Source organism: Aptenodytes patagonicus, chromosome 2, assembly GCF_965638725.1.
Source record: "Aptenodytes patagonicus chromosome 2, bAptPat1.pri.cur, whole genome shotgun sequence".
Classification (NCBI taxonomy): Eukaryota; Metazoa; Chordata; class Aves; order Sphenisciformes; family Spheniscidae; genus Aptenodytes; species Aptenodytes patagonicus.
In genome coordinates, this window is record NC_134950.1 from 34,223,030 (window position 1) to 34,247,777 (window position 24,748).

The 24,748-nt window shown below is 40.4% G+C and overlaps 1 long non-coding RNA gene across 4 annotated transcripts in view; it reads right to left on the bottom strand.

Annotated features, from left to right (window-relative positions):
* The window catches only part of LOC143156290 (uncharacterized), a 98,479-nt gene that overhangs the window by 48,990 nt on the left and 24,741 nt on the right, over positions 1-24,748 (bottom strand). For 3 of the 4 annotated variants that reach the window (XR_012994594.1, XR_012994593.1, XR_012994596.1), the window contains exon 2: positions 12,440-12,626. This is a non-coding gene — a long non-coding RNA (uncharacterized LOC143156290). The remainder of the gene's footprint in view (positions 1-12,439; positions 12,627-24,748) is intronic. The other variant, XR_012994595.1, reaches the window with a different exon arrangement.

Here is a 24,748-nt window from a genome sequence, read left to right on the forward strand (position 1 = left end):
TAAAAGCTTTTCAGTATAAACCTGCATTTTTATTTCATAAAAATATCTTGCTGATTCTGAAGTCTGCTTGTTCTAGAAGCAGCACATACTAATATATTTAACAGCATCTAATCTATATCAGTGATAAGTGAGTTCTACAGATACTGTGTTCACCAATAACTGAAAGCTATACCTTCAGATTCTTTGATTAAGTTTCTTACAAGGCTTCAATCTTTGCTGGCATCATCAAAAAGTATTCAGCACTTTGCAGAAATAAACTCAATAGCATCAAACTTCATTTTTTCCTAAAATATACTAATAACGCAAAAAAACATAGGTGCATGTTCCATTGCTTCCAGAAGCGATCAAAAGGGACTTCAGGGCACTGGGGCGACCAGTTGAAGGATCAGGAGCACAGGTAGTGTTTTCCTCAATCCCTACAGTGGCAGGGAAGAATACTGAAAGGAGCAGGAAAACACACCTGATCAACACGTGGCTCAAGGGCTGGTGCCATCAGCGGAATTTTGGCTTTTTTGGTCATGGGGAGGTTTACACGGCACCGGCCCTGCTGGCGACAGATGGAGTTCAGCTGTCTCACAGGGGAAAAAGGATTCTCACTCATGAATTGGCGGGGCTCATTGAGAGGGCTTTAAACTAGGTTCAAAGGCGGAAGGGGATAAAACCAGGCTCACTAGAGATGAGCCTAGGGGTGGCATGCCAATGCTGGGGGCAAAATCGATAGTCCAGCTCAAGTGCATCTACACCAATGCACACAGCATGGGCGGCAAACAGGAGGAGCTGGAAGCCATTGTGCAGCGGGAAAGATATGACTTAGTCGCCATCACAGAAACATGGTGGGGTGACTCTCATGATTGGAGTGCTGCAATGGATGCCTATAGACTCTTCAGAAGGGACAGGCGAGGAAGGAGAGGTGGTGGAGTGGCTCTGTATGTTAGGAATGTTTCAAATGTCTAGAGCTCAACAATTGCAATGATGATACGGTCGAGTGTTTATGGGTAAGGATGAGGGGGAAGGCCAACGAGGCAGATATCTTCCTGGGAGTCTGTATAGACCACCCAACCAGGAAGAAGAGGTGGATGAAGCATTCTACAAGCGGCTGGCAGAAGTCTCCAATCGCTAGCCCTTGTTCTCGTGGGGGACTTCAACTTCCCGGACGTCTGCTGGAAATGCAACATGGCAGAGAGGAAACAGTCTAGGAGGTTCCTGGAGTGTGTGGAAGACAACTTCCTGACGCAGCTGGTAAGTGAGCCTACCAGGGGAGGTGCCTCGCTCGACCTGCTTTGTTTACAAACAGAGAAGGACTGGTGGGAGATGTGGTGGTCGGAGGCCGTCTTGGGCTTAGCAACCATGAAATGATAGAATTCTCGATTCTTGGTGAAGTAAGGAAGGGGCCAGCAAAACCACAACCATGGACTTCCGGAGGGCATACTTTGGCCTGTTCAGGACGCTGGTTGAGAGAGTCCCGTGGGAGACGGTCCTGAAGGGCAAAGGGGTCCAGGAAGGCTGGACGATCTTCAAGAAGGAAGTCTGAAAGGCGCAGGAGCAGGCTGTCCCCATACACCGTTAAAAGAACGGGCAGGGAAGACGACCGGCCTGGCTGAACGGGGAGCTCTTGCTGGGACTCAGGAAAAAAAGGAGAGTTTACCGCTTGTGGAAGAAGGGGCGGGCGACTCAAGAAGAGTACAGGGATCTCGTTAGGTCGTGCAGAGAGGAAATGAGAAAGGCAAAAGCCCAGCTAGAACGCAGTCTGGCCGCTGTCGTTAAAGACAACAAAAAATGTTTTTACAAATATATTAATGACAAGAAGAGAGCCAAGGAGAATCTCCATCCTTTATTGGATGCGGGGGGGAACATTGTCACCAAGGATGAGGAAAAGGCTGAGGTACTCAATGCCTTCTTTGCCTCAGTCTTTAACAGGCAGACCAGTTATCCTCAGGGTATTCAGCCCCCTGAGCTGGAAGACAGGGACAGCAAGCAGGATAAACCCCCCATAATCCAAGAGGAAGCAGTCAACGACCTGCTACACCTCCTGGATGCTCACAAGTCTATGGGGCCAGATGGGATCCACCCGAGAGTGCTGAGGGAGCTGGCGGAGGTGCTCGCCAAGCCACTCTCCATCATTTATCAGCAGTCCTGGCTAACCGGGGAGGTCCCAGATGACTGGAGGCTTGCCAATGTGATGCCCATCTACAAGAAGGGCCGGGAGGAGGATCCGGGGAACTACAGGCCTGTCAGCCTGACCTCGGTGCTGGGGAAGATTATGGAGCGGTTCATCTTGAGGGCGCTCACAAGGCATGTGTGGGACAACCAGGGGATCCGGCCCAGCCAGCACGGGTTCATGAGAGGCAGGTCCTGCTTGACCAACCTGATGTCTTTCTATGACCAGGTGACTCACCTAGTGGATGAGGGAAAGGCTGTGGATGTGGTCTACCTGGACTTCAGTAAGGCCTTTGACACTGTTTCCCACAGCATTCTCCTAGAGAAGCTGGCGGCTCACAGCTTAGACAGGTGTACTCTGCGCTGGGTCAAAAACTGGCTGGACGGCCGGGCCCAGAGAGTTGTGGTGAATGGAGTTACCTCTAGTTGGTGACCAGTCACGAGCGGTGTTCCCCAGGGCTCAGTACTGGGGCCGGTCTTGTTCAATATCTTTATCGATGATCTGGATGAGGGGATTGAGTGCACCCTCAGTAAGTTTGCAGACGACACCAAGTTGGGTGGGAGCATTGACCTGCTCGAGGGCAGGAAGGCTCTGCAGAGGGACCTGGACAGGCTGGATCGATGGGCCCAGGCCAACTGTATGAGGTTCAACAAGGCCAAGTGCCGGGTCCTGCACTTCAGCCACAACAACCCCATGCAGCGCTACAGGCTTGGGGAAGAGTGGCTGGAAAGCTGCCTGGCGGAAAAGGACCTGGGGGTGCTGATTGACAGCCGGCTGAACATGAGCCGGCAGTGTGCCCAGGTGGCCAAGAAGGCCAATGGCATCCTGGCCTGTATCAGAACTAGTGTGGCCAGCAGGAGTAGGGAAGTGATGGTGCCCCTGTACTCGGCCCTGGTGAAACCGCACCTCGACTACTGTGTTCAGTTTTGGGCCCCTCACTACAAGAAGGACGTTGAGGTGCTGGAGCGTGTCCAGAGAAGGGCAACGAGGCTGGTGAAGGGTCTGGAGAACAAGTCTTATGAGGAGCGGCTGAGGGAACTGGGGTTGTTTAGCCTGGAGAAGAGGAGGCTGAGGGAAGACCTTATCGCTCTCTACAACTGCCTGAAAGGAGGTTGTAGCGAGGTGGGTGTCAGTCTCTTCTCCCAAGTAACTAGCGATAGGACGAGATGAAATGGCCTCAAGTTGTGCCAGGGGAGGTTTAGATTGGACGTGAGGAAAAATTTCTTTACTGAAAGAGTGGTTAAACATTGGAAGAGGCTGCCCAGGGCAGTGGTTGAGTCACCATCCCTGGAGGTATTCAGAAGACGTGTAGATGAGGTGCTTAGGGACATGGTTTAGTGGGCATGGTGGTGTTGGGTTGATGGTTGGACTCGATCTTAGAGGTCTTTTCCAACCTTAATGATTCTATGATTCTATGTTCCTTCTACTAAATTTCAAAGTAAATAAAAACTCAATAATAATTCTTACGTTAGTACTTCCCTGTACCTAATAATTTAGGAAATGTGTAAAACACAAAGAAGTCAAACTAGCTATATAGCTTTGGCGCCTTAAAGGTCGGAACAGCTCTTCAAGACACTGGGAGGCCAAAGCTACACCTCCCACTATCTAGCTACATTAAGTTTGAGACTGGTGGAAGGCAACTGATTTATAGCTGAGTCATTAAGTGTTTCATGACTTCAGGTTTTATGTGCTTATATGCATTAGCAATTAAAATTTTGTATACTTATGTGCTTAGTACTTAACTGGATATATTCTGGATTCTACTATTTGAATAACTATGTCATTGATCTTGTTCAATATATAATTTCTTAATGTAATTTTTGTTCCACCATGTAGTACATCTGCTATCTTTTCACTTTCATTTTTTTCCTTTCTTCTCACTTCTACCCATTTGATCTTCCTTTCCACTTCTTTACACTGAACTCTGCCTTTTTTTCCTCCCTCCTTCCCTAACTTTCTTACATATCTCTGTCTTAGCCACTTCTCCTCTTCCCAAATCAGAGTTTGTGCTGGTGTCAGATACAAATGGAAGGTGACACTGAATTTAACTATATGTTCAAATCTGCACTAGAAAACAAAATGGATGTATCCATAAATGCTGAACTAATCACTATTATTATTCTACACAGGATTTATAGGAATGATTTGGAGCCAAGATTCATAACCCTTTTTTTTAAATAAACAGCTATCACCACCCACCATAGGAAGGGCAGCTCTGTGCCATGGACACTATGATAGGTGTACTCTGATCTAGAGAACAAATATCACTATGGATGTCAGATTGACTAAACAGCAAAACAAAGGAGGCAATTAAAAAAAAAAAAAGGCAAAAAAAAAAGCCAAAATTGTATTTAAGCAAAGAAAATAGAAATAAATTCTAACATATTACATGTAAAAACACAAAAAAGCAAGTCAAGAGGAAGAAAAAACGAAAAACACAGTGATCTTAACAATCTATATTAACTAGCAGGAGGAATCAAATCTCCTAATGTTAATTTTTTCTTTCCAAAATATCAGGAGCAAAAACTCTATAAGGGAGTTTGTAAGACCAACTGACAACCTTGGTACAACAGCAGTGCTCAGAGTCATTGCACAGAAGCTAAATGAGGCCTCTGCACTGGCATTTCTTGTAGAAGAAGTTGAGATGACTGTATTGGAACCCTTTGGGCGCAGAAGGGGCTGCAACAGAGGGTCTGTCTGAAATTGAACTGCGAAAGAGGTTATAGCACAAACAGGCAGAATGGACTCTAACCAGTCACCAGGACGAGGCAGTATTCATCCACATACTCTAGTACAACTCAGGAATGAACAATCTGAATCACCAATGGTAGTATGTAACTTTTTGTTTTTCTTTGGTACAGGAATGCAGGAAAACAAAAGTAATGACTATCCTCATAAAAGGTACCAGGGAAATTTCAGCAAACTCAGACCTCTAAGCCAGATGTCATATTGGACACATTAGCAAAGGTGTCCTGGTTCCGGCTGGGATAGAGTTAATTTTCTTTCGAGTAGCTGGTATAGTGCTGTGTTTTGGATTTAGGATGAGAATAATGTTGATAACACAGGGATGTTTCGGTTATTGCTGAGCAGCCCTTACACAGAGTCAAGGCCTTTTCTGCTTCTCGCACCACCCCACCAGCGAGTAGGTTGGGGGTGCACAAGAAGTTGGGTGGGGACACGACTGGGACAGCTGACCCCAACTGACCAAAGGGATATTCCATACCATATGATGTCATGCTCAGTGTATAAACTAGGAGAAAAGCTGGCTGGGGGTCCGCTGCTCGGGAACTGGCTGGGCATTGGTCAACAGGTGGTGAGCAATTGCATTGTGCATCACTTGTTTAGTATATTCTTTTATCATTATTATTATTATTATTATTATTATTTGCCCTTTCTTTTCTGTCCCATTAAATTGTGTTTATCTCAGCCCATGAGTTTTACCTTTTTTTTTTTTATTCTCTCCCCCATCCCACTGCGGGGGGAGTGAGCGAACGGCTGTGTGGTGTTTAGCTGCCTACCGGGTTAAACCACAACAGTCTTTTTGGAGCCCAATGTGGGGCTCAAAGGGTTGAGATAATGACAGATCTGACCAAAGCATGTAAAAAAAATTTGTTATAAGCATTCATTATTAGGTTAATAGTCGCTGGTCGCAATTTATTTGCTCTCAGAGTTGTTGTGCTTGTTTTCAGAGTTGTGTTATGTAACACCTCACTTGCTGTGTGTGTTCTCTGTTGTGCTGTTTATCACCTCTGGGGGCTGGATTAAGGTTATCATTTTGCTGTACTGTGTAACACTGGCTTATGATATGATAAAATTACTGGTCATGAGACTAATATGTTATTTGTACTCAGCATTGCTGTCATCTCTGTACTTCAGGAACCATCTCTCAGAAACTATTAATAATTATACTCTTCACCTTTTCTCCTTGGAGAGCCAATTTATGGGGAAGACAAGGGGGGAAACTTTCCTCCACTCCTTCACCTTCCCCTTCTCCTCCAGGCTAGTTACAACAGCTCTTGAGAACTTTGAATATCCTTGGGATGTTCAAACTAGCGTGTTCCTATAGCTATGTCTCCTGAATGTGTTTCAGGTCTTGTTTAAGATTAAACAACTATTTAAAAATAACACCCAGAGATCTGCCCCAAGGCTAGGTAGTTATGAGTGGCAGGGTGTGTGGGATAGGATGGGCAAGTACCTAGGCCAATGGGTACCTCCAATGTTTTGGAACTTCACCCCTGAACAAGTGCAGAATCCTGAAAAATTAGTAAAATATTTGGAAAAAGTATGCTATCACCCTGGCAATTCCAGAGAGACACAGATCACTGCAACATGCTAGGGCCTGGCCCGTGACTACCAAGCCCTGTTCAACACTATTCAGTACCCTCAAGGGGTAAAGAAGGTCTCTGGATCTGATGACAAAGTGACAGGCACTGCGGCTACTCCAACCCCCGGCAGCAGGCACTGTGGTTACTCCAACCTCCACAACAGGCCCTGTGGCCACTCCAACCCCCATGACAGGTACTGCAGCTGAACCAGAGAACCAACCCATGCCAGTATCAGTTGCCCCTATACACAAGAAGAAATGTTGGAAGTGAAAGTCAGCTCATTTAGTAAGGGAAGAAACTCTTCCCCTACTAAGGGAAGAAGCGGACGAGGCAGACTACTCTGAAGCAGGGCCATCACGAGAACAGGAGCAGGAAGAGGCAGAACTCATAAACGAGGAAGTAACCACCTGATCCCTATCCCTAAGTGAGCTGCGAGATATGTGAAAAGATTTCAGCCATCATCCAGGTGAGCACATTGTCACCTGGCTGCTCTGATGCTGGGATAATGGGGCCAGTAGCCTGGAATTAGAGGGTAAAGAAGCCAAGCAGCTGGGATCCCTTTCCAGGGAAGGGGGCATTGACAAAGCAATTGGAAAAGGGGCACAAGCCCTCAGCCTCTGGAGGAGACTCCTGTCAGGTGTGAAGGAAAGGTATCCCTTCAAGGAAGATGTTATATGTCACCCAGGCAAGTGGACCACCATGGAGAGAGGTATCCAGTACCTGAGGGAATTAGCTGTGCTGGAGGTGATTTATGATGACCTGGGCAATGAGCAGTTTTCCAAAGATCCAGATGAAGTCAAGTGCACACGACCCACGTGGCAGAAGTTTGTACGGAGCACACCATCGTTGTATGCCAACTCATTGGCAGTAATGACCTGGAAAGATGGAGAGGGACAAATGGTGGATGAATTGGCTGGCCAACTCTGGCAATACGAAGAAAGTCTCTCTTCCTCCCTATGGGCCTGTGTCTCGGCTGTGGAGAAACTGTCTCAGGAGGTCCAGCGATTCAAAGAGGATATGTCCTAATCCCCACCTGTATGGGCCAGTATCTCAGCCATTAGGAGTAAGCGTTCCTCTGCTCAAGAGAGAGGATATAGTGGATACACACCACAGGCCACCCTGTGGTTTTACCTGCGTGACCATGGAGACGACATGAGGAAGTGGGATGGAAAATCTACCTCAACCCTAGAGGCATGGGTATGTGAGTTACAAGCAAGAACAATCACAAAAGGGGGTTCTTCCAGGAAAATTGCTGCTCCAGTTTCCAGTGGGCAGTTCCCCAGACAGAGTAGAAAGGCTGATCTTAATCCTGGTCTTAATAAAGGGACTTTTGATTCTCATTTACAAGAAGTGAGTAATGGATACCATGACCAGGACTAGAAGGGCCCTGCCTCCAGCCAGGGGGAGGAAAGGGACAACTGGGTTTACTGGACTCTGTGTGGATTTGATGGCCTGGCACATCAGACCCACAGGAGTATAAGGCTCTGGTGGACACCAGTGCACAGTGTACCCTAATGCCATCAAGCTATAAAGGGGCAGAACCCATCTGTATTCCTGGAGTGAGGTGGGGATCCCAACAGCTAACTGGATTGGAGGCTGAAGTGAGCCTAACTGGGAATGAGTGGCAGACGCACCCCATTGTGACTGGCCCAGAGGCTCCATGCATCCTTGGCACAGACTACCTCAGGAGAGGGTATTTCAAGGACCCAAAAGGGTACTGGTGGGCTTTTGGTATAGCTGCCTTGGAGACAGAGGAAATTAAACAGCTGCCTGCCTTGCCCAGTCTCTTGGAGGACCCTTCTGTTGTGAGGTTGCTGAGGGTCGAAGAACAACAGGTGCCAATCACTACCACAACAGTGCACCGGCAGCAATATCGCACCAACTGGGACTCCCTGATTCCCATCCACAAGCCTATTCGATGACTGGAGAGCCAAGGAGTGATCAGCAAGACTCACTCACCCTTTAACAGTCCCATATGGCCAGTGCGAAAGTCTAATGGAGAGTGGAGACTAACAGTAGACTATCGTGGCCTGAATGAAGTCACGCCGCTGCTGAGTGCTGCTGTGCCGGACATGCTAGAACTTCAATACGAACTGGAGTCAAAGGCAGCCAAGTGGTATGCCACAATTGATATTGCTAATGCGTTTTTCTCAATCCCTTTGGCAGCAGAGTGCAGGCCACAGTTTGCTTTCACTTGGAGGGGCGTCCAGTACACCTGGAACCAACTGCCCCAGGGCTAGAAACACAGCCCTACCATTTGCCATGGACTGATCCAGACACCTCTTATGATCCCCTTTTGGAGCAGAACATTGAATTAAACATACTGCATGCATTGGTACGGTAGTTCTTTCTTACAGCACTCATTCATCCACACCCATATATTCTGGTCCTACTGCTTTCCATCTTAAAAGAATATCTAATCTTACGAAATGCAAAGGAAGGGTAAACAAGACACAGAACAGCTTCCAGACAGTCAGAGATAAACTCGATGTCCATCTGGAAAAGGGCCAACTCAGAAGAGATGTGACAAAGACCTATACAGTCACAAGTAGTATTAAGAAAGAGAGCAAGGAATAATTTATATATTCTTGTAACAAAAGAATTATAAGGCTTCAAAATAAATCATCAAAATGATTCAAAACAAGGAAATACTATTCTTTGTACCATGATGATAGAAGTGTGGTAATAATTACCAATGCATACAGGCTTATAGGTTTAAAAAGTAACTCAATAGAAAAGCAGAGAATAAAAGTTTAAAGGCTACAAAACACGGTAATATTACTTGTAACTAAGATGAACATTGCTGGGAGCTTGAAGAATTTTACCCAAAAAGGAATCAAAATATGCTTGCTGTATTGTAATATTTCTAGCCCTTCAGTACTGGCCACTCTTTGAGAGTTTGGGTGTGATCCAGTGAGACAATTCAAATGTCTATACACTAAAGTCTACAAAGTCTACAGAGCAAAGGCATTTGGCCTTTCAACACAGGCCCCCAAGCTTTACATGTTGTTTTAAATATACAGGCTAGCATGCTGTTAAAATATAAGGTTGTCAGATTGCTACTTTCATTAAGATTTCAGGATTTTTCCCAAAACAGTCATCTAATTTGATTCCCAAGTTGAAAATGTATGCAATGGTTTTAATTCTCACTTCATATATAAATGCTGGAGATTTTATTTCTAAGAATTCTACTAATATTACTGGTCCAAGAGACTTAACAGAGCATAGATAAATTGGAAAAAATGTGAGCAGGTTAGGTAAGTCCTCTGACCAAAAGCTATTTCCTTTTGGTAAACTGTGCAAAAGCAGTATTCTACATAAAATAATATTACTAAGAAATCATGGTGGACACCTAAATGAGAGAAGCATTAAGAACAGCATAGTTTTGCTAACACAGAACAATAAGGGTACCTGGCAAAATAGGAGTCTGAAATACACTTTCAGGGTATTTTGTCTCATAATTTAGGTTGGGAGGGACATTTTCAGGTCATCTGGCTCAGCCCTGTGCTTAAAACAGGGCTAACTTCAAAGTTAAATGAGGTTGCTGTATCTGTCAGACATTCCATTAGAAAGCAGAAATCTTACTCTCAAACTGTAACATGACAAATCCTAGTGTAAACAACAGGAGAAAGAGTTCTGAGGGGTTTTTTCTTATTTTTTTAAGAGACATTCTCACTAGGTCTTATCACTGGAATGAGATGACTGAACTGGAGGAAAGAAAAAACAAAAAGTCTGAACCAGAAGAGGATACTGAATAGCACCCAAAGCCTTTTAGCGTTTGGCAAAGAAATTGGGGCAAGGAATTGTATGTAGATGTTTTTAATGTTTACCACTGATCTATAGCACTCTTGCGCCTTTTATTGATGCTGATGACAGTCCACTGCAAAGCTGGCATGTTCCTTGCCTTAACTGTTATATGGTCCCCAGACAGTTAAGACTGTAAACCAGAAGTGCCCAGAAGGTTGGAGTGCAAGGGTCAATGTACTTAAGTTAGTACATTCAACATTGGTCTTAGGCGCTAGGATAATTGGCATACAAGCCACGTATTCCAAGATAAAAGCATCAAACTCTGCACTTTGGCAGAATGTTCTTTAGAGGCCATACTTAGAGGTAGCATCCACATATTACTTCAGAGTACACACAGTATGGATATTAAAATTAATATAGTAATTTGATGATCACTGGCAGCAAAGAGTTCCATCAAGTCCTTAATAAACTCTTAACAAATCCTTCCTGTTACCTTGTTTTACTATCTTTTTCATCTCAGGAAATAACTGTATAGGAAATAACTTACTAGTGAATTGCATTTCTAGTAAGAGACTGAAATTACAAATAACGTTTAGAGACTGATATTACAAAGCATTTCAAATGCCAACATTCTTTCTTTAAAGTTATAGTTAAAGAAATATATGATTTTTATGCATGTTACCCTGACATTGCCTGTCTTAAAAACAGCTTTTCTTCAAAGAGTTGGCAAAATAGGCGGCTAAGGTCAGTCAGATCACTTGCTGTTTCAGCAAATTGCTTAGAAGCTCCAAATTCTTGGGAGATTTAACTCCACTGATTACGAGGGAAACAAAGTGAGCATTGCAACTTTGAAAGGAATACCTCTTACATAGTCTGATAGTTGCTTTCAACAAAGGAGAGTAGGTCTATGACTCATAATGGATGGCCAAAGGCAATGTTTTTTGATTCCACTGACCTTTCAACACTCTATGGACAGGAAGTATAAATCTAATGATTAAGTCACGGGCTGCTAGACTAGACACTAGAAGACTGCTTTTTATAGGAAATAAAATGAAAGAGAGCAAATTAGTAATATAATAGGGAATTTCACACAATAGTTGTAATTTTAATGAGCTCTTCTGTGAAGTTTAAATATTTGTAATAGCAAATGAAGATTGTTTTTAACTCTCTTACAGTCCAACTGCTCTCACAGGAACTCAAATAATGACAAAATCACAAGTTATAGACTAAGTGGTAAAAAAAATGTTTCTGTTCTAATATATTTGCTATATATTTCACTAAATACATGATTGATTACATCTATACTCTTAATCATACTTATATCCTGCAGGTCTATCAGCAGTATCATTACTCAGTAACACGTATCTTGTTCAATGCCTAACTCAAAACATGTATGAAACAACCCTTTTTGTGTTAACATCTTTAATATTGCTGTGGAAAGGGCTGCGAATCCGGTTAAAAAGACTAAGCAATTGAAGTTAAGTTTCCCCATGTTTTAAGTACATTAATATACAAAGAATCATCTTTATTTATTTCCTAGTTCATTTCTGTGGTTATGTTCACTGGTATGCTTTGAACAACACAAACATAACTGATTTTACAGCAGCAGAACAGCCCCAAACAACTAAATCCTAAATAGCCACACAATTTAGCCAAGAGCAAGTTGTTAAAGCCCCTTTTTAATCTCTTTACTCTTATTTTAACATTTTTGCATATAATTTAAAAAACTTCTAATGTCAAAGGTCTTCTCCTCTGCCTTTATCAGTACTTCCCCACCATCCTGGCTGCAAGAGTTGTAAGGCAGTAAAAAGCAAAGGTACTAAGAAGACTGGGAAAGACCACAGGCAGAAAAGAAACCCAAGAGAAAAGAAAACTACAAACTTGTATGGTTGGGTTTAAGACCAGAGTTCTTGAAGGTTTTTTTGTCAATGCATCCAGCCTTGAAAACTGCAGGGACACAGGAGAGGTAATCACAGAAGCCACTCTCGTGGCCTCAAACCCTGTAGCAATAATTGGTGATGTTGGAAGGTTTAGGGAGACAGTACCTGTTTTTCAACATCAGTGGTTTCAATGATAACAAGTCAAAGACTACTGCTCTATTCTACCATGACAACACTGAGGTAACATGTTGAAAGCCACTCAAAATAAAAGTGAAAAATTATATTTTGGGTTTAACAAATATGAGATAAGAAGTATGAATATGAAATACCTCAGAAAGAAACTTTTGAATCATATCAGCGTACCATGGCATGAGTTGCTTTTATGTCAGCCACCTTCTCTGAACAGCTCCACTAGTCAGTCAACAGTTCATCTAATCCAGGCTGAGCTACAGATCATAACTCTCATCCAACTTGCAGGCAGATGATCCGAAGAACCAGCTGCTTTGTCGATGCCATCTGAAAGACAGGAAAAAAGACTGTGACAGACTCAAAATTCTAATACATTCTAAATACCTTCTCTAGTAGTATCAACCCTGCACTGCAATATAGGATTACAATACTATAAATGTATGTTGAAAAAAACCCAATTATAGAATCATAGAATCATAGAATGGTTTGGGTTGGAAGGGACCTTAAAGATCATCTAGTTCAAATCCCCCTGCCATGGGCAGGGATACCTTCCACTAGATCAGGTTGCTCAAAGCCCCATCCAACCTGGCCTTGAACACTTCCAGGGAGAGGGCATCCACAACTTCTTTGGGCAACCTGTTCCAGTGTCTCACCACCCTCACAGTAAAGAATTTCTGCCTAACATCTAATCTAAATCTACCCTCTTTCAGTTTAAAACCATTACCCCTCGTCCTATCACTACACTCCCTCATAAAGAGTCCCTCCCCATCTTTCCTGTAGGCTCCCTTTAAGTACTGGAAGGTCCGCTATAATGTCTCCCTGGAGCCTTCTCTTCTCTAGTCTAAATAACCCCAACTGTCTCAGACTGTCCTCATGCAGGAGGTGCTCCAGCCCCCTGATCATCTTTGTGGCCCTCCTCTGGAATCACTTGAGCCGGTCCGTGTCATTCTTATGCTGGGGGCCCCAGAGCTGAACACAGTACTCCAGGTAGAGTCTCACAACCTAACCTTGGACCTTCAGAATATCTATATGTGAGCATCACAGTACTAGTACACAAATAATTTCTGAATTTCAGAAATTCTTACTCAGAAGTTTCTATAGCATAGGTATACACAAGAATAAAACCCACAGCAATCTCAACCATCATCTAGTTCCTTCTTCACCCACAATTCAAATGGTAAAATGCTGAACTCTGACAAAAAAAGGGCAGGCTGTTGAAAATACCTGTACAGAACAACTAAAAAAATCTGACTTACTGAAAGGTAAATAACCCTACTGGCTTGCTTGTTTGTTTTTTAAGTATCTGTACAAGACTTGAAAATAGACTTTCTACATAAACATAATATAAAGAGTTCTCCTACAAGGCTGAGTTTTGCTACTTGGAAAGTGTCGTGGTTTAACCCCAGCCAGCAACTAAGCATCACATAGCCACTCACTCACTCCCCCCTGAGTGGGATGGGGGAGAGAATTGAAAGGGTAAAAGTGAGAAAAATCATGGGTTGAGATAAAGGCAGTTTAATAGGTAAAACAAAAGATGCGCACGCAAGCAAAGCAAAACAAGGAATTCATTCACTACTTCCCATGGGCAGGCAGGTGTTCAGCCATCTCCAGGAAAGCAGGGCTCCATCATGCTGAACGGTAACTTGGGAAGACAAACGCCATCACTCCGAACGTCCCCCCCTTCCTTCTTCTTCCCCCAGCTTTATATGTTGAGCATGACGTCCTATGGTATGGAATATCCCTTTGGTCAGTTGGGGTCAACTGTCCCAGCTGTGTCCCCTCCCAATTTCTTGTGCACCCCAAGCCTACTCACTGGTGGGGTGGTGTGAGAAGCAGAAAAGGCCTTGACTCTGTGTCAGCACTGCTCAGCAATAATGAAAACATCCCTGTTGTATCAACAGTGTTTCCAGCACAAATCCAAAACATAGCCCCATGCTAGCTACTGTGAAGAAAATTAACTCTACCCCAGCCAAAACCAGCAGAGAAAGAAATAAGGCTTTGGTAAAAACACACAGTTGTATATCTATCAGAATGAAAACATAAGGCCATTTTGGCATAAACAGAGGCTGCAAATTCTTTGTTAGCATATCCAAATGGAGCACTGTGAATCTCAAGTCAAAATGATACATTTTTTTTAATAAAAGTTCTGCCATACTGAAAGAAAAAAGTTTAAGTTTCAGCAAGCCAGGTTTTCCTGTCAAGAAAAGAAATATAAGCCAGCCCTTCAAAAAACTGTTTAGTAAAACAGATAAATAATATGCAGGAAATAAATGCCTTGATTTGATGAAAAGCAAGTCAAGGGTACAAGCTTTTGTTTTAAAAGTAATAATGGATGACTAAACAACAGCAACAAAAGACTGCCTGAGTTCACAGATTATTCAGGTTCTCAGAAGCAAATCACTTCCTTGCTCCTGCATGCATTTTCATGTCATAAAGTTTCCTATTCTGCTGTGGGGTGTTCCAAACTCCGTATATGTGAATATCAGATGATAGTTTTTAAACACATTTTGGATCAACTGGAGGCTTTCATACTTAAATATATCCGAAGTCTATGATCTTTATCAAGGGATAATAAACTATCAAATTGCTTCAAGCAGTGATGCACCAGTCCTAAACAACTTATCTGAAAATGATAAACAATTTGGCTTCAGACACATTTGTTTGTATAAAAATGGCTATTATTTTGCCCATCAGGGTATGGACTACCTTCCAGATGGAAACAATGGAAAAGTCCTGAATGGCATCAACATTTTTCTTCGTTCCAGGACATTTAAACTGTGGCTGGAACCCACTATTGACCAGCACGCTTTAAACACTGTCTCCCACAATATTCTTGTATCCAACGCAAGATGTTAGTCTGGATGCATGGACAACTAGACAAATTAAAAAACTGGTTGGATAGTCAGGCTCAGAGGGTACTGGTTAATGTGTTAAACTCTACCTGGAGGCCAGCAACAAGTGGAGTACCACAGGGGTCTGTATTGGGATCTCTCCTCTTTAACATCCCAATCAATGACCCAAAGGAGGCAACAGACTACGCTCTCATTGAGTCTGCAGATGACACCGAACGGGGGGGGATCGGTAGATATGCTGGAGGGTGGGGCTGCTAGTCAGAGGGACCTGGACAGGCTAGAGGAATGGCCAAACACAAACTGTAAGATATTAAAAAAGGACAAAGGCCAAGTCATGCAGCTGGGAAAGAAGAACCCCTTGCACCATTACAGGCTGGGGACGGAGTGCCTGGGGAGCAGCTTTGCTGGAAAAGACCTGTCTTGGCAAACAGCAAGCTGAAATAAGCCAGCAGTGCATCCTGGCAGCAAAGGCAGCCAGCACCATCCTAGGCCACATGGAACACAGCTGGCAGATCAGGGAAGTGATTACTCCCCTTCAGCACTTTATCCCAGTACTTGCTAGTTGGCATCTAGAGTAGTGCATTCTATTTTGTCACTTCCCCCACTACAAGAAAGCCATTGATAAACTGGACTATGCTCAGTGGAGGGCCACCAAGATGGGCAGGGGTCAGAGCACATACCCTGTGACACACAATGAACATTTAAGTTGAAATAAGAAAGGTTGTGATTGGATACAGGGAAATTTCTTTTCACGCTAAAAGCCAGTCAAGCACTGGAACAGGTTGCCCAGACAGGTTATGCAGACTCCACCATTGGAGGTTTTCAAGTTCAGACTGGGTAAAGTCTGACTTACAGCCTATCTTGCTTTGAGCAGGGAGTTGGCCTTTTGAAATCCCTTCTAACCTGAATCGTTACATGATCCTATGATAATCGCTAAGTTTGAAACTGAGCTACACGATCAATCTCAAAATCTAAAGATTTAAGTCATAACAGGCATCAGGAGAGCATTTCTATGTGAATATTATTGCCATTCATTCACTTAAGAAGGAAGAAATCTTTTCACTAGAATTTTTACTAAAAACCACTTTGCACTATGGTTTTGGATTGTCTACTGACTTGAACAATGCTTGAAATGGCCTACTGTATAATCTGTCAAATAACACCACAAATGTGCAAGCCACCATAGGCCCCCAGAGACTAGCTGGACTTTTGTAAGCATTCAGCTGTGTACCTTAGACATTTTGATTAAGACATTAAAAAGATACAAAAAGAAAAGTGCTCTGAGTCTTTCAATCACAAAGATGTTAAAAAATATCTGTCAGTGTTGGAGACTTGCCTTTGATGACAGTATTTCATCATCATTTTGTGTATTAATACTTCACAGAACAGAAATACTCAGAACAGAAATGCTTACTCATTGCATCTGCCTTTTTGTAGACATTTCCTTAAAAGATTGGGTTTTTTCGTGTGATTTTTTAATGGCAGAAAGACAACGCTGTGTCTTTGAAAATACCCAGCCAAATGAGCTTAACAGACTTTTTTTGTTCTTCTCTGGGTTTTGATTTTATTTGTTTTTTTCTTTTTTTTTTCCCCCAAGACATCTTTTCAATAAACTGTGACTTCATTTTACAGGAGGAAACTGTAGCTTGTGGAAAAGGAGCAAAAAGTTATTTGTACTTTTCCAGCTATGTGCCTGGTCTTCAGATACATTCAGTCCACTAGTTGAAATCCATACTAAACAGGCATTCTGGGAAATGTAAATCCTGACAGAAACAGAAAGTATATATATATAAATAAAATGTCTAAATTATCTTTATTAACCTTAGCCTGTACTTCAATCTTCTATCTTCATAGCAATTACTAGAATTAATTTACCTTAATAACTCAAAGTACCCTTTAGTGCCTTGACATTTTCTTTTGTCTCCAACAAGTTAGAAAGAAAAGTTTGATTAGAACCTGTCAAAACATTACTTAATAAAATAGTACAGCAAGGTATGATTTACAAAATGGCATCTATTATAAATTAGCTCTGCATCTGTACGATATAAATGAATTTGCAGACCTAGGGTGACATCAAGTACATGAAATTAGACATCTTTATACCAGAGATATAATTACACAGAACATAAACTTGAGGCAAGACAAAACAAAACTCTCAAGAACAAAAAGAAGACTCAAGAAAAAGAAAGGATTCTATTCATTCTTTTGCCAAACAGAAGTTCAAACACATAAAGGAATCTAGCAGAAGAGAAAGTCAGGCTATTGAAGCAGTGGAACAACAGAGGCCTCAAAACATATTTAATCTGACCTGATACGTCACTTACATCAAGACAACCTTTTTGTCCTCATTAACCTGCTCATACAGTTCTCCCTGAAAAAAGTAGTCACTCTCAGCAGCAAACCCAAGAGCACTACCACATGCATATGTGCATGCACTCACGCAAGGTTTCTTTATCTTTAATCTTTCTTTATCTTTCAGATGTGAAATCGGAACATTTTCTTGAATTATGGCTTTCTTAACCAGTTAAGGTAGTTTTTCTGGGTTCTCAGAACCACTTTAACTGAAAAACAGTGAGAAACATGTTATTCATGGTTTACTATGGCAGAGGCTACTCTTAGAATGATTGGCTTTATTTTTAATTAATTGCTGGGGGGGGTTGGGTATTTATTTTTTATTAAAGATCCTAATGAACACTCTGGTACCTATTTCAGTTTCAGATTTTTGCACCACAGCTGCAATCAATTCAGTGAAAAATAGCTGTCTAAAATAACAATATTACAGAGAAGCTACATTTAAATATAGTTATTTAGAAGAAAAAAAAACAAAGCACCAAAAAAACCCTGACAATTACTGAGTTTAGCCTTGACCTGCACTGACACCCAAGAAGCCTAACATATATTTCTCCATTTTAAATAAGCAACATACTACTTTGTTTTGGTTTGTTTTTCAGACATTTGTTTGTTCATATTATTTGTTTCTCTCTTGCCCAAAACATGTGCTGGAAGAATCTTGCAAGTGACTGAAATACTATTCCCATTCTTCTTTTCTCTCTGTCAAGCACACAGCCTGCCATTACAGTGAAAACTACTTGCTTTCCCATATGCTGTGTAAAAATTTAAATTGATTTGGATCTCTCTGTAAATTATTTGATAAAGACTTAAGAATTTGACATTCATACTGGTGCTACATAGAAAAAGGGCCCTAAATAATTATTCTGTTTCTCTCAGTGATCAGTATAATACATGTCAGTGCAAAATGAAAAAGAGTATGAAGTAAATATTTGGGGAAAAACCTGCCTGTAGAAAAAGCTTTCTGTAACTAAAAAACTGGCACCTGACACCTGGAACACATCACGACTGAATACAAGAACTTCAAAGGACAGATGAACCACCACAAGATACAATTCTTATGTTCCTATAATTCATTATATTTTTCCCTTGAAAATAAATATGTTAATAAAACACATTTTTAAGACATGCATTTTTCTATAAAATCATTTTTCAGTAATAGATATATTCAAGTTGGGGCTTTAGAATAGCTTTATTTGAAAGAAAATATTAAATTCTGAAAATTCTGCACATGTTTATGATATATGCTATCCAAGGAATTCAAAGTACTTAAAAATATCGCTTTGAAGTTGGAATCTGAATGTAAAGTTTAAAAGTCAGAATTTACTTCTGAAATATGTACACTGATATTTTCAGTGAAATTATTTAAATAACTCCCCAATATGTACTTATTTTAAATTCATTTATTCTTCTTAAAATCATTACAAGTAAGCACACATCAGCACTTAGAGGAAAATACTACAGACAACAGTACTATAAAGTTCAATACTTTAAAAAATATCCACTAAATCAATCTGGATTTTCTTTATTCTTTAAATATTTATTAGTTTTATGTGCAGGCCAGATATTTTGAAACTATACAAAGTACATTTTATAGGAAAAAATCAAGCTATTGATAAAAACAAGTGAAATTAACGTTATATTTGGAAATGGATCCTCCCCCACCCTGAAACAGAGTTGATTCTATTAAAAGTGATAAATGAAATGGAAATTAAAATTTTAATGAGGTGCTTGTTAATCCATTTGTTCACATCTAATTTGAACTTGGTTAGATTGCTACTTATTATGAATACTATAGATATGATTCCTTCTAAATCTCAAGGGCAAACAAAATGTTAGAGGACTGCTTGTCCCAAGATAGCTCCACAGTATATTATCCAAGCTTCTGAAATTAAGCACTGGAGCTATTTCCTGTGATACATTTAATTTAAGAAAATTAATGACATTTTAAAGCAGTTGGTTAAGTCCTTTGACATGGTAATTGTCCATACCAGAACAATAGAAGAAATATAACCAAAAGGAGACTGCCTACCTGCCATTTCCAGGAGGAAATGGCATTCCATTCCTACCTGATCATTTCCAAGACTGGAGGGTTTATCTGTACCTATTGCAATTCCCAGGGACTTTATCAAGCACTATCATTTCCCTTAGTAGGATTTGGTGTTATTTTATCTTATTTATTTCTACTTGATGTGTGTACAAGAATTTGGTACAGACACATATCAATGATTTTTTCTGCTTGACTTTAACAAGCGGTAAAAAAATATAACATCACCTAGAAGACAGCACTGGAACTACAATATAGATAGCATAGCTCTGGATGTGATTTCTTACACAAAACCAAAATGCAGAGCAATTGCAGTAATGAATAATGTACAATTTTATAATAAATCCATAAAAATCTGTATATTAAAAGGAAAATGTATAGGACTATGAACAAAGAAATGCCACAATCAAGGCTGCATAGACAGGTCCCAAAATGGGTCTCTTGGACTTATGTATTGTAATAACTCCTTTATTTAAATGGTCACATATGATTTTTCAAGTAATTCAATAGTTTTTTTTTTTTTAACCCACAACCTTAAACTCATTTAAAACAAGTAGCACTTTTTAATATTTCATTCAACATTGCAACTTTGCATTAGTCTTATTGTCAGGATGTTAACAATAGTTGAACTCTTACAACATTTTATAACTTCAGTGAAAGCCAGCTGAGTTCAAGTCACAGAGTCTGGAGTTTTTTGCTTTATATATGATAAACTATCTTTTCTCATTGGACTGTATTTTAATTTTACTAACATAATTTGCTACACTTCTGAGAATCTCATCATATAATACACTATATCCATAATATAATTCAGTAAATTGCTATCTTAAAAATAGCTATTTTTCTTGACATTAGTGTCCATTTTTTAAAGCTTTTCTGAAGTTTCTTTTTTTCCTGAAGAGTTTATGTCCAGCTAAGTTCATGGACAGTCTATGTAGCTTGTTCTGGTCACCATATAATACTTAACCTAATAAGGCTTTTTCCTTTCTTGGCACTCTCCCTAGTATATGTTATCAGAAAATAAAATTTTAGGAACCACCTACTTTTTTATACAAAAATAATTTACCCAATTATTAAAAACAAAATTCACCGAAGAAAAATCCTTAGTGAATTCTGCTAATGACATACTTACAGTCTGATAGTTGACCTTTCAGCATAACCTGTCGTCTTCCTTTACTAAATCTTTAGCCACCTTATATTCCTCTTTGTTCTCTCTACTTCATATTTTCCCATCTGTATCTTCTAAAATTTATCTAGAATTCTAAATCATCATTACACATGTCTGTTGTGTCACAATCTAGGAAAAGGAAAAGATATAGAGGAAGGATCCTTTCAGGTGAAATCTAGAAGCAAGGTGTGGCACATATTGCCCTATTTTACTACCTCTTCTGAGCAATAGGATTTGATTTTTCCTCTTCCAAGTTGGTTTGTATATAATTCCCAATCTAAAGTAATCTAAATAAAATACATTAGTAATAAAGTTTAAAATTGCAAGAAAAGATACTGTGTTGATAATCAACAAAGCTCAGTTAAATAAATGCAGTTTAATTTTGGGACACTCACTTAGATAAGAAAGAAAAACACATGGAAAAAACAGTAGCTATTCAATATTACTGATACTACTGTATGCGAACCTGTTTCACTCTGTACTGAAATGAACTTGGAGCACTTACAAATTCATTTATCCTATCTCAATGGAGGAGGGTGTAATGAACAGCTGCAGGTAATAAATCTCTAAAAGCAAAACATACATTTTGTAAGCTAGCATCTGTTTACACATTTAGTTACAACATTACTCTGTCCATTCCTCAGGTACCCTCTTCTCTTATAAAAGCTGTTCCTTGTCACTTCCAAAAAATGTGAATGCACATCCACTATGACAGTAAATCTGGATACTTCTTATGAAGGAGAATTCCCTCGAATTGACTTAGGATTATGTTAAATTTTCCTTTGTTCCAGTTTTCTTGCAATCAAATACTAATGTACAGCTTGCAGGGAGAAGGGATTCAAAAGAAGAAAGGAAGAACAGAGAACTGGAGTGCACTGTCCTATCCCCCAAGTCCCTGCATCTGCGATACGAAAAAACATTTCTGGAAATATTTATATGTTGAATAAGTGGCTTAGCCTAACTTTGTTTACCTGTTTTGGTACATACCGTTTATACAATTCAATTCTCTATGTTAAATCAAAAATGTTACATAGATTAACAGATTCCTCACAGAACCTGTTGACACAAAATCTCTATCATATTGCTCTGAATGTAAGGAAATTTATTTTCTTTTTCAGAAAGCATTTTAAAAAGTTCAACTGAAATCCAACTCACAGCAAGTTCATCCATGATCATGGAGAGTCAAGGGTTAAGCAGGCAGTAGCCATGAGCCAGATGCTGAGTCCTCTTCAGAGGACTTTGAATTAAGCAACTGCACACCCCCACATGCAAAATGGCCCATCTGGAAAGTAGATCATCACATGAGAAAAAAGGTAGGTGGACTATGGGGCACGCACAGGGTTGGGAATTTTACCTATGAAAAGTAATTTTTCATGATTGCTGAGGTTTTTGTTTGTTGGGGTTTTTTTAACTTTTCTTTGAGGAGCGCACTATACCGGAGGCAGCTCCAGTCAATAAAATACGTATGTTCTAACATTGTGCTAACAACTACGGCATACCAAGAGTAAGTAAAAGTTTCAAAGCCAAGCTGTGCTGTTAAGTATCAGAGTTGAGAAGCTGAATGTGCTTTGCAAACTTTAGACTCAAAGAGGACAAGCTCAGGATTCCCATTAAATTATAGCCGGGCTGCTAGACAGCCAAACATCTGCAGTGGAGTAAATCAGTGGGATTGAGGAGAAGAAGCCTCTAAGAGCAGTCAGTCACGGGCAGAAAAATTTTCTGTCTAATGTTGTAGTTGAGTATATTGAAGAGTAATATTCTCCTAGAACAAGATTTAAGTGGCAAGTTTGAATTCAGTTGACATCCTACCTTCCCCCAGGTTTGAGTCCCACTGCCTGCATTTCTACACAAATATGCGCACAGCAGTCAATCTGCAAATGCACAGTAAATTCACTGAGTCCTGACAACATTTGATTTATAAAGTTCAACTGTACTGCGTGTACACAGTAATCCCTTCCCATAACTGAGGAGTAAACAACAAAGAAATAGGTAAGAGCAGACTGCCTTCCTCAAAGTAATTCATTCAGCCCACAGCTAGATTTTGGCTGACATCTTCCTTGACAACATATCAAACTTCAGCAACTGATGCAAAGTAGATGAGTAACACTGTGGTGGCAGCGGCCAGCCCTTTTTCCATCACTCCTCCAAGTAGCCATTCCCATTGTGCTTCACAGAAGATAATAACCAACGGCAAACTACAGAGCAATCCGACTGTGTGGGCAGGTGGGAAGCAAATGTATTCTGCAGGTGAAGCACCATGTCACAGGTGGAGCATTCGCCTTTCTTTGTTCTTGACTTTTTTGAGCACTTCTGACCAAGAATCATCTTTTGGGTTTCTATTCGTGCATTAGCTTTAGAGCAGAAACCTGATCCATGACCACAAATTATTTGGTAATAACCCACACCAATAATTTATTGTTTGTTATTGCTAAGAAGAGATCTCCCTTGCTGCTGATCTGGGGAAGGGGGGGAATTACTTCAGTACTACTGAAGAGATAAGCTCATTAGCACTATCATTTCTCAGTCCTATGCTATGTAACGCTTCCTATCACTCCAATCAAGCTCTCTTGAAAGGATACCGTCTTTCCCAGATGGCAGGGAAGTGCTGGTGCACTTTAATCTGGCTGTGTTTATATTGGAAATCCCTACAAACAGTGTGGAAGTGTTTTAACTAAGAAAGAACAATTACAGTTCACCATAGGTCAAAAGGCCACATATTATAGGTGTTCAATATTACTATTCACTTAATCCTTTTCAAATCCAGTAAACATCACTGAAGAAAATGATAAATATTTATGCTTTCAACAGTGAAAGGTCAAATTATTTTTTCTGCTTTTCATCTCTCAATATTAATGCATACTCAAAAGGAATATATTTTATTAAAAAAAAAAAAAAAAAACAAACCAAAACTCAGCAGAAATTGAAACTTGCAGAGAAATTACTCTACAGATTCCTTCACCAAACCATATTAAAATAACTATTTTAACCTTTATAGCAACCACCAGCCATCAACAACTTCAGTAACAGTAAGCAGAATCTGTCAAAACATTGTATATTAATCACTTTAAGCCACACACGCTTATGTATCCTAAGTCATCATTATTGAAAATCCCAGAAGTCTCTGTAAACACAAGAAATTCTAGTTTCATTTTCGTGTTCATCCACTGAAAATTAGACCTATCAAATTCTGTCTTTGGAAAAAGATACCAAGATTTACAAAAATCAGCCATGAATGATGTGCACAGCATAGTTATGAAAAAGATGTGTTGGGAAAATTCTCAGGTGAAAAAAGAATTCAACAGAGTTAGATGCAAAAGACGATCTTTCAATGGGAATATATAAGAAATCTCTTTTTTTAGCCCATTTTCTGTTCTTAATAACAGAAATATTTAACAGCAGATCAAGACCTAAATTATGTAAATGATACCACCAGATACCTGAGAATTTTGCCAGATACAGGTTAGGATGGAGCAGAAGGACCAGGCTCGAGTACACTTCAGCCTCCAGGGTGGGGACTGCAAGGTGCAACCAAATGATTTGTGGATTCCAGGCTATTTCACATACATTCATGCGGAACTTTTAACACCTTCCCATTAAACTAAAAAGGTAAAAAAAAGAAAAAAAAAACTGAGGAGGAGTATAGACATATACTTTAGGGATTTTCTCCCTCTTTGGCCCTCAATTCAGAAAAGGTACAAAGATAAACAATATCCAAAGGGTGCTGGATGTATTGGTCAAAAGTGGGGAGGAAGGGCACAAGTATGTGGGGCAGTATTTTGGTATGAGTAACAATGAGTAGGTCTTCTACCTACAGATTTTAAGCACCAGATATCAAGAATAGAGATTGTGTTTTTCATAGAAAAGGGTTATTTGATTTAGTCAAGCACAGGAATCCCTCTAAAACCCCCAACAACCACAGCATCTAAAAGCATTGTATTTGCTGATGTGCATAGTCAGGGACATTAACTCCACTGCTCCAAGATTTCAGATTGTATTATGGAAAACAAATGCATACAAGTTTCTCAAATCTCAA